The sequence below is a fragment of the Arachis hypogaea genome, chromosome 15 (genome assembly GCF_003086295.3).
Source record: "Arachis hypogaea cultivar Tifrunner chromosome 15, arahy.Tifrunner.gnm2.J5K5, whole genome shotgun sequence".
In the NCBI taxonomy this organism is placed as follows: domain Eukaryota; kingdom Viridiplantae; phylum Streptophyta; class Magnoliopsida; order Fabales; family Fabaceae; genus Arachis; species Arachis hypogaea.
The window spans coordinates 45825146-45834330 of record NC_092050.1 but is presented as its reverse complement, the minus strand read 5'-3'; the positions used below and the strand labels follow the sequence as shown (position 1 = coordinate 45834330).

At 34.8% G+C, this 9185-nt stretch overlaps 1 non-coding gene across 1 annotated transcript; it reads right to left on the bottom strand.

Moving 5' to 3' along the window:
• Positions 1-8684: 8684 nt before the first annotated feature.
• Positions 8685-8792, bottom strand: LOC112753741 (small nucleolar RNA R71). Its single transcript, XR_003178111.1, has one exon. It is a non-coding gene; the product is annotated as a small nucleolar RNA R71 (small nucleolar RNA).
• Between the last annotated feature and the right edge of the window lie 393 nt (positions 8793-9185).

The following is a 9185-nucleotide window of genomic DNA, read 5'->3' as shown; positions in this document are numbered from 1 at the left end:
ATCAGTGACCATACTTCATCTCTTCTCATGAGCAATTGACCAAGGAATTGGCTATTAATCAAGATTTGAGAGATTGAATTTGTAATTCAATCAATTAAGATTGCCAAGGAGATCAATGAGTGCATTGATTGAGGAAGAGATGAAAATGAACTTGATCCGGAGGATTGCGATATCTCCTAAGCCCAATGAACTCCCCATCTCTGATCTTACCCATTCTCTTTAATTTTTGCCATTTACTTTTATGAGCAAATCCCCCATTCCCATTTACGATTCTGCAATTTACTTTCAGTCATTTACTTCCAGTCCTTTAATTTTAGCATTTACTTTTCTGTTATTTATATTCCCGCCATTTTATTTTCTGCAACTCTCAACCCAAATTCTGGATTCGCTCAACTAGAACATTCTTCTAATTAAAGTTGCTTGATCAATCAATCCCTGTGGGATTCGACCTCACTCTATTGTGAGTTTTTACTTGACAACAAATTCGGTACACTTGCCGAAGGAAATTTGTTGAGAGACAGTTTCCACCCGCATCAAGTTTATGGCGCCGTTGCTGGGGATTGATTGTGCATCAATAATGATTAAATTGGAAGATCACTAGATTGAGCATTTTTATTTTGTGAATTTCATTTTCTGTTTGAGTGATTTACTTTCTGTTTTAGTTAAACTTCTTCCCTTCCCCCTCTACTCTTTTGTTTTTCTTTGTTATTTTCAATTCTGTTTGCTAACCCACTAACTGTTTGATATATTGCATCACCCACAACTAACAGTAATTCTGACAAAAAATACTTTCTGCACCTAGTGAATTACCTCACTCCAACAATGTATGCTTCCTTGCTTTTGTGTTTTCTTATCTTATGGTGTTCTTTTCTATTTTTCATGATTGATGCACCGCAAGCAAAAATAGCAGTGGAAGAAAGAACACGCAGCAAACCGGTTGATCTACCAGCTGAAGGTAGCAATCCAGAGAGTCACCGTACCCCCTTGCTCATCTTTGAGTGCACCGAGGACGGTGCAAACTTTTAAGTGTGGGGAGGTCGTCTGACCGATCGGCGATTTTGGGTAATAAAATTCTAATCCCAACACTTTTGCATTTCATTTTAGGTTTTTAGGATTTTCTATTTCATTTTCTTATTTTTGCATATATATACATAAAAAGCTTAGTCAAAATAATGAAATTTTTCAAGCATTTCTATCTATAGGGCACCAATTAATTTGAGTGAAAACTTTTCATAAAACTTGCTTAAATCATATATATATTATGGAACATGATTTTTGAGCTAAGAACACAAGCTTGTGAGATTTGAGCCTAATGGTGTGGTTACATCTTATAACCACTTATTTTCCATTCTTGTGTGTAATTGTTCTCTTTCTATGATTGTAATATTTGATTTGTTTGATTCTCTGTGTCCATTATTTTGTGTATTCATGCATTTATATGATTGAGACCATCATTTCATTTAGCTCACTTACCCAAATAGCCTTACCTTTTATCTTCCATTGTTAGCCACTGTGAGCCTACGATTAACCCATTTGTTCTTAATTTAGCACATTACAAGCCTTAAAGCGGAAAACAATAAAAGTCCTTATTTGGATCTTTGATTAGCTTAGGCTAGTGTGTGTGTAACATTCAAGTGTGGGAAAACTTGGGACATTGGTTGAGAAAAGGGGTGGTTTTGTATTTTTGTTGTAAATATTGGGAATTGGGTGCATGCTCATGTATTGATCAAAAGTAAAACCTTATGCATTGATGTTCTTGTATATAGTTTGAAAGAAAGAAAAAAATGAGAAAAACAAAAGAGAAAGAAAGAAAAAGAAAAAAAATAATATAGAAAAGAAAAGAAAAAATTAAAAAAGGGAAAGAAAGAAAAAAAAGAAAAGAAATAAAAAGGGGATAAAATGCCCCCAAAGCAAAGCTCAATAAGGGTCAATGCATAAGAGTTGTGAAATGAAAAGAAAAGGCATGAGTATGTTAAAAAGTGAAAAATGGATAGTTAGGTTAGTTTGAATTGTATAGGATGTCATAGGTTAGATGGGAAGTCTAAGCTTATCAAAGATTCAAATTTCAAGCTCACTTGACCAAATATGCATCCTACCTTGACCCTAGCCCCATTACAACCAATGAAAAGACCTCATGATAGGTGTATGCATGTATGAAATAAATATTGATTGTTAGAAGAAAAACAAATCTTGGAAAGCATGATTAGGGGAGAATTAAGTGAATCAACCCTAAACACTTGAGCAAATAGAGTGTAAACACTACCGGTGAGGGTTCGATTGCTCAATTACATGTTTTTCACCTATGATCATTAATCTTCATGCAAGTTTGTAAAAATATTTAATAGCTCAATTCAATTATGGTTTGGCATGGTTGTTAATACTCTTAGCCCTTGTGCATATATGTATTCTTGGGAATTGACTTATTTTGACCAAGCAATTGCATTCATGTAGATAGTTGCATATAGGTAGGGTGCATTTAGTTAGATTTCATTGAATAAATGTTGATATCCTTTGCTTTCTCTTGGTTTAAGCATGAGGACATGCTTAGTTTAAGTGTGGGGAGGTTGATAAACCCCATTTGTAGGGTTTATCTTGTGTTGAATTTAGAGGATTTTATCATCTTTTTCCACATTTATTCAATGAAATAGCATGGTTTTATAACTTCTCCTTTAATTGTGCTTAAGAGTGAAAACATGCTTTTTAGGTCTTACAATAGCTAAATTTAATTTATCTTGATTCCATTAGATGCCTTGATATATTTGTTAAGTGATTTCAGATTTAGGAGGCAAAGATTGGATCAAGGGAATGAAGGAAAAGCATGTAAAAATGGAGAACTCATGAAGAAATGAAGGAATCGCAAAAGCTGTCAAGCTGACCTCTTCGCACTCAATTGACCATAACTTGAGCTACAGAGATCCAAATGATACGGTTCTAGTTGCATTGGAAAGCTAACATCTGGAGCTTCAAAGTGATATAAGATTTGCTATAGTTGCATCGTGGATAGAGGCGCGCACGCGCACGGTACGCGTACGTGCCGATTTGCATGTGATTCATTAAATGCAAATTCGTGGCCAGCGAATTCTAAAGCCTTGTGGGCCCAATCCAACTCATTTCTGATGCTATTTAAGCCAAGGATTGAAAGGGAATTGACATACTTTACATACTTTTGATCATTAGTCATAGTTTAAGCTTTAGGAGTAGTTAGAGTTAGTTTCTAGAGAGAGAAGCTCTCACTTCTCTCTAGAATTAGGATTAGGTTTTAGATCTAGATCTAGTTCTTCTTCTCTCTTCTAATTTTCCTTTCCTTTCCTTAATTATTCTCTTGTAGTTGTAGAATTCTTCTTCTCTTGTAATTCATTTGTATTGTTAGTTGTAGTTTATGAACTTTCTTTTGTAGATCTATACTTCTTCTTCAATGCAAGTGGTAAGTTCTTTGTTGTTTCATGATTGTTTTCCTTTTCTATTGTTGATCTCTTGCTATTCTAGTTAGATCTCTCTTTAATTCTTACAATTCATGTTGTTTACTTTTATTGTCTTCTATGTGTTTGTTAAAATGCTTCTTTTAGTTATGAGTTTACTTTTCTATTGTTTTGCCTTTCTATTGTTAATCTCTTACTTTTGTAGTTGTAGATTCCTTTAATTCTTGCTATTTACTTTGCTTTTCTTTTCTGCCTTCCAAGTGTTTGATAAAATGCTTGGTTGGATTCTAGAGTAGAATTTTATGCTCTTGGCTTGGGAAGGTGACTTAGGAACTCTTGAGTTACTAATGTCCAAGTGATTGACGATTGGGAGCCATTAACTCTAGATCTCACTAATTGATTTGATGGAGAACTAGGACTTATGGACTTGGATTGATATAGCTCACTTGACTTTCCTCTACTATTAGTTAGAGGTTGACTTAGTGGGATTGATCCTTGCCAATTCTCATGCTGTGGTTAGTGATAGGGATAGAGATCCTTGACCACCAAACCTTGCCAGGACCTTTTTAGCTATTAGTTTACTTCCTTGTCATTTATCTTTCATGTCTCTTATCAAAAACCCCCCAAAACATACCTCATAACCAATAAAAAGGCACTTCATTGTAATTTCTAGGGAGAACGACCCGAGGTTCAATACTTTGGTTTATAAATTTAGGGGTTTGTTACTTGTGACAAACAATTTTTTGCATGAAAGGACTATTGTTGGTTTAGAAACTATACTTGCAACGAGAATTTATTGTGAACTTCTAAACCGTCAAAAGTCCATCTCATCAGTCCTCCAAGAGGAAGACCTCTAGCTCTTTGTGTTCCTTCATCTTCTCACCATGATAAAGCTTTAAGTGATGTCCATTGACCTTGATGAAATTGGAACTTGAAGGATGACTCAGGTGGAAGACTCCATATGGCTCTGCTTTCTCCACTCTGTAGGGACCTTCCCATCTAGATCTCAGCTTGCCTGGCATGAGTCTCAGACAAGAGTTGTAAAGGAGATCCAGATCTCCAGGTCTGAACTCTCTTCTCTTGATATGCTTGTCATGCACAGCCTTCACCTTCTCTTTGTATAATCTGGAGTTGTCATAAGCTTCGAGTCGAAGGGTCTCCAATTCTGCTAGTTGCAGCTTGATGAGTGGATAATTTATACACTTTTTGGCATTATTTTTCTATGATTTCAGGTATTTTCTGGCTGAAATTGAGGGACTTGAGCAAAAATCAGATTCAGAGGTTGAAGAAGGACTGCAGATGCTGTTAGATTCTGACCTCCCTGCACTCAAAGTGGATTTTCTAGAGCTACAGAACTCCAAATGGCGCGCTCTTAATTGCGTTGGAAAGTAGACATCCAGGGCTTTCCAGCAATATATAATAGTCCATACTTTGCCCGAGTTTAGACAACACAAACTGGCATTCAACGCCAGTTCCATGTTGCATTCTGGAGTTAAACGCCAGAAACAGGTTGCAAAGTGGAGTTAAACGCCAAAAACAGGTTACAAACTGGCGTTCAACTCCAAGAGAAGCCTCTACACGTGTAAAGCTCAATGCTCAGCCCAAGCACACACCAAGTGGGCCCCAGAAGTAGATTTCTGCATCATTTACTCATTTCTGTAAATCCTAGTAACTAGTTTAGTATAAATAGGACTTTTTACTATTGTATTTACATCTTCGGATCATCTTTGATCAGTTTTATGCTATCTTAGACCTTTATGAGGGCTGGCCACTCGGCCATGCCTGGACCTTGCTCTTATGTATTTTCAACGGTAGAGTTTCTACACACCATAGATTAAGGTGTGGAGCTCTGCTGTTCCTCGTGAATTAATACAAAATACTATCATTTTTCTATTCAATTCAAGCTTATTCCGATTTTAAGATATTCATTTGCACTTCAATATGAATGTGATGATCGTGACAGTCATCATCATTCCCAACCTATGAACGCGTGCCTGACAACCACTTCCGTTCTACCTTAGATTAAATGAATATCTCTGGGATTCCTTAATCAGAGTCTTCGTGGTATAAGTTAGAATCCATGGACGGCCATTCTTGAGATCCGGAAAGTCTAAACCTTGTCTGTGGTATTTCGAGTAGGATCTAGGAAGGGATGGCTGCGACGAGCTTCAAACTCGCGAGTGCTGGGCGTAGTGACAGACGCAAAAGGATCAATGGATCCTATTCCAGTATGATCGAGAACCGACAGATGATTAGCCATGCAGTAACAGTGCATTGGACCATTTTTACTGAGAGGACAGGATGTAGCCATTGACAACGGTGATGCCTAACATACAGCTTGCCATAGAAAGGAGTATGAATGATTGGATGAAGACAATAGGAAAGCAGAGGTTCACGAGGAACGAACGCATCTCTATACGCTTATCTGAAATTCTCACCAATGAATTACATTAGTATCTCTATCTTTAATTTACATTTTATTTATATTATAATCATATTTTAATTATCAAATATCTATAACCATATGAATCTGCCTGACTGAGATTTGCAAGATGACCATAGCTTGCTTCAAGCCGACAATCTCCGTGGGATCGACCCTTACTCACGTAAGGTTTATTACTTGGACGACCCAGTGCACTTGTTGGTTAGTTGTGCGAAGTTGTGATAAAGAACTAAGATTATGAACGTGCGTATTAAGTTTTTAGCGCCGTTACCAAGGAATGAACCGTCACGATTTCTGCGCACCAAGTTTTTGGAGCGTTGCGGGGGATTGTTCGAGTTTGGACAACTGACGGTTCATCTTGTCGCTCAGATTAGGTAACTTTATTTTAATTTTAACCTTTTTGTTTTTATTATTCTTATTTTCGAAAAAAATCAAAAAAAATAAAAATATTTAAATATTTTCAAAAATATATTTTTATTCTAAATTTTTAAGAATGAATTCTAGTGTTTCATGATGATCTGTTGAATCCTGGCTGGCTGTAAGACATGTCTAATCTTTTGGACCGGGGTTTCAACTTATCATCACAAGAGCTTGTTGATCTTCAACTATTTGGCAGTTACACACATAGCTGTTGTATACATGGGAGGTATCAATATCTGCTGAAGCTTGGCTGGCCATTGGCCATGTCTAGTGTTTTGGACCGGAGCTTTCACTGAAAGCTTGGCTGGCTAGTAAGCCATGTCTAATTCCTGGACTGGAGCTTTAGACTAACATTGTAAGATTCCTGGAATTCCTATTAAAAATTTTTGAAATCCTTATTTTCCTTTTCAAAATAATTTTCGAAAAAATATCCAAAAAAATTAATAAAATCATAAAACCAAAAATAATTTTATGTTTCTTGTTTAAGTCTTGTGTTAGTTTTTAGGTTTGGTGTCAATTGCATGTTTACATCTTTCTTGCAATTTTCAAAAATTCATGCATTGCATTCTTCATGATCTTCAAGTTGTTCTTGACAAATCTTCTTGTTTGATCTTCATATTTTCATGTTTTGTGTCTTTTCTTGTTTTTTATATGCATTTTCAATTTGTTAGTGTCCATACATGAAAAAAATTTTAAGTTTGGTTTCTTGCATGTTTTTCTTTTCTTAAAAATTTTCAAAAATAAGTTCTTGGTGTTCATCTTGACATTCAAAGTGTTCTTGGTGTTCATCTTGACATTCATAGTGTTCTTGCATGCATCATGTGTTTTGATTCATAATCTTCATATTTTGAGTCTTTTTGTTGTTTTTCTCTCTCTTCATTAAAAATTCAAAAATCAAAAAAATATCTTTCCCTTATTTCACTCATAATTTTCGAAAACTTGATTTGATTTAGTCAAAATTTTTAAAAATTTAGTTGCTTCTTATGAGTCAAATTCAAATTTTCAATTTAAAAATTCTATCTTTTCAAATCTTTTTCAAAAATCAAATCTTTTTCATTTTTTTCTTAATATTTTCGAAAATTTCAATTTGATTTTCAAAATATTTTTCTTATTTCTATTTCATATTTTCAAATTTTTTTACTAACAATTAATGTGATTGATTCAAAAATGTTAAGTTGTTACTTGCCTATTAAGAAAGGTTCAATCTTTAAATTTTAAAATCATGTCTTTTTAGTTTCTTGTTAGTCAAGTAATCAACTTTGATTTCAAAAATCAAATCTTTTTGAATTTTCTTTTCAAATCTTTTTCAAATTAAATTTTCAATCATATCTTTTCAATCATATCTTTTTCAAACAAATCTCTTTTAATCATATCTTTTTAACATGTGATTTCAAAATCTTTTCTAACTTCTTATCTTTTCAAAATTAATTTTCAAATCTTTTTCAATTAATCCTATCTTTTTGTTTCAATCATATCTTTTTCAAAACTACCTAACTAACTCTCTATCTCTAATTTTCGAAAATCACCTTCCTCTTTTTCAAAAATTCCTTTTTAATTAATTAATTGTTTTAAATTTAATTTAATTTAATTTTTCTTTTTAATTTTTGAATTTTAATTTTAATTTTAAATTAAAAACATAAATATTTTTCTTTTCTTTTCAATTATTTTCGAAATTCTCTCATCTCTCATCCCCTTCTGTTTATTTATCCATCTACTAACACTTCTCTTCCACCCAAAATTCGAACACCATCTTCCTCTCTGTGTTCGAGTTTTTCTCTTCCCATTCTTTTATTCTTCTCTTCTACTCACATAAAGGAATCTCTATACTGTGACATAGAGGATTCCATATTTTCTGTTCTCTTCTTTTTCATATGAGTAGGAACAAGGATAAGAACATTCTTGTTGAAGCTGATCCTGAACCTGAAAGGACTCTGAAGAAGAAGCTAAGGGAAGCTAAAGCACAACTCTCTGGAGAAAATCTGACAGAAATTTTTGAAAAAGAAGGAGACATGGCCGAAAATAATAACAATGCAAGGAAGATGCTTGGTGACTTCACTGCACCAAATTCTAATTTACATGAAAGAAGCATCTCAATCCCTGCCATTGGAGCAAATAACTTTGAGCTGAAACCTCAATTAGTTTCTCTGATGCAACAGAACTGCAAGTTTTATGGACTTCCATCAGAAGATCCTTTTCAGTTCTTAACTGAATTCTTACAAATCTGTGATACTGTTAAGACCAATGGGGTTGATCCCGAGGTCTACAGGCTCATACTTTTCCCGTTTGCTGTAAGAGACAGAGCTAGAATATGGTTGGACTCTCAACCTAAGGATAGCCTAAACTCTTGGGATAAGCTGGTCACGGCTTTCTTAGCCAAGTTCTTTCCTCTTCAAAAGCTTAGCAAGCTTAGAGTGGATGTTTAAACTTTCAGACAGAAAGAAGGTGAATCCCTCTATGAAGCTTGGGAGAGATACAAGGAACTGACCAAAAAGTGTCCTTCTGACATGCTTTCAGAATGGACCATCCTGGATATATTCCATGATGGTCTGTCTAAATTATCTAAAATGTCATTGGACCATTTTGCAGGTGGATCCATTCACCTAAAGAAAATGCCTGCAGAAGCTCAAGAACTCATTGACATGGTTGCTAATAACCAGTTCATGTACACTTCTAAAAGGAATCCTGTGAGTAATGGGATGCCTCAGAGGAAGAGAGTTCTTGAAATTGATACTCTGAATGCCATATTGGCTCAGAATAAAATATTGACTCAGGAAGTCAATATGATCTCTCAGAGTCTGAATGGATTGAAGGAATCATCCAACAGTACTAAAGAGGTATCTTCTGAAGAAGAAGCTTATGATCCTGAGAACCCTGCAATAGCATAGGTGAATTACATGGGTGAA